This window comes from Schistocerca serialis, chromosome 7 (genome assembly GCF_023864345.2).
Source record: "Schistocerca serialis cubense isolate TAMUIC-IGC-003099 chromosome 7, iqSchSeri2.2, whole genome shotgun sequence".
Classification (NCBI taxonomy): Eukaryota; Metazoa; Arthropoda; class Insecta; order Orthoptera; family Acrididae; genus Schistocerca; species Schistocerca serialis.
This window is the reverse complement of record NC_064644.1, coordinates 477,064,621-477,066,445: the sequence shown is the minus strand read 5'-3', so window position 1 is coordinate 477,066,445 and position 1,825 is coordinate 477,064,621. Positions and strand designations below refer to the sequence as shown.

General features: G+C 39.2%; 1 pseudogene; it reads left to right on the top strand.

Annotated features, from left to right (window-relative positions):
* The first annotated feature begins 1,401 nt into the window (after window positions 1-1,401).
* Window positions 1,402-1,519, top strand: LOC126413381 (5S ribosomal RNA; annotated as a pseudogene).
* Window positions 1,520-1,825: the final 306 nt, after the last annotated feature.

Here is a 1,825-nt window from a genome sequence, read left to right as displayed (position 1 = left end):
TTATCAACTTTTTGGCATATGATCTTTTGGAATAATTTTTAGCTTACTTATGTAATAGAGAACAGGAAAAGTTTCAAAATGTTCCTTTAAAAGTGTAAACCTTGAATCCATATTGCTCAACATGGAGTAAATCATCGTGCTCAAAAAATCTTTTTCGTATTTGGTTTCGGGAGACTGTATAGATTCGTCACTACTTTCATAATCGAATATTCTTTTCTTTTCGGCTAACTTTTTATTTTTAAAATCTTTTGCAGATCGTAACTGTTTTTCTAAATACACTGACGTGCATCAGACAAGGATTTTTCGAATCCAATTTGCCGACATTCGTTGATCGAGTCACAAAATGTACGCATTTGTTGAAGATCAGTGCTTAAATGGGGTTGTACAGATTTCTATAATTTGCATGTAACATTAAAACGTGATAATATTTCACACCAAACATGCAATGATATTATACATTCCAAGCTGAGGATTTCATCCAGAACTGAATCACAATCACTGTGTGTGTCTGATTTTTCCTTGATATTCTTTGAGCTTTCAATGCATTCAACAACATCATCAGACTGTAATAGTGCAGCCTTCACAGCCTCGATTCTGCTATCGCACCTTGTATCTGACAAGGGTTTCATAGAATGCTTTAATTTGCCTGTGATTAATCTCCAGCGTCAGTAGCTGATAAATTATCTAAACAAAACCAAAAAATCTTTCTGCTGCCGCTGAAGAATTAGCTGCGTCCACAGATAGCATATTCCAGTATGACAGCCGCAGAGTGTAAAAAATGCCCTGGGATTTACATTTAAGATTAGAGTTATGACTCCACTATTTATACCTGCTATATTTACCTCATTCTCATATCCTTTGCTACGACAGTTGTGAATGCCTAATCAATTTGTATTAACAAGATATCTCTAGTCGTCTCAGTTACGGCTACAAACCCGATAAAATTTTCTTCTATTGTGCCAACTGATACATCAGAAAATTTTAAGATGTCTGATATTTGTTGAACTCGAAGACAGTCTCCTGTGCAGTCGAGCAAAATCGAATAACATTTTGCATCCGTTACACTACGAATCTCTTTATCAGTAAATGTTTCTGATAACAAAACGCAATTCATTCTGAATATCGTGGCCTAGAAATGGTGTGGAAGTTTTGCTTGTCACTAATGCGTTTATGTGTTACCTTAATGTAGGATCACATTCAGAAATCAGTTTAAACAAGTTTATGAAGTTACCAGAATTCTCACCGTCGTCGCCTATATTGAAAGATTCTCTGTGACCTCTAATGCCAGATTATGAGAGATTAAGGAATTAACAGTATCAGCTAACATCTGAAACAAGCTGTGCCAATGTTTTTGGTATTCACGAATAAGCCTTTCGTTTTCTATGTATACTGTTTTTTCAAGTCAACGGCCTTGCCGTAGTGGTAACACCGGTTCCCTTCAGAACACCGAAGTTAAGCGCTCTCGGGCTGGGCTAGCACTTGGATGGGTGACCGTCCGGTCTGCCGAGCGCTGTTGGCAAGCGTGGTGCACTCAGCCTTAGTGAGGCAAACCGAGGAGCTACTTGACTGAGAAGTAGCGGCTCAGGCCACGAAAACTGACAACGGCCGGGAGAGCGGTGTGCTGACCACATACCCCTCTGTATCCGCTTCCAGATAGGATGACACGGCGGCCGGTCGGTACCGTTGGGCCTTCCAAGGCCGGTTCGGACAGAGTTTAGTTGTTTTTTTTTTTTGTTTTTTCAAGCTTTAGTCATTTTTCTAACGTCACCCGTCCGAACATAAGTCATATGTTCATTGGTTTTCTCACGTATTTGTAAAATACCCT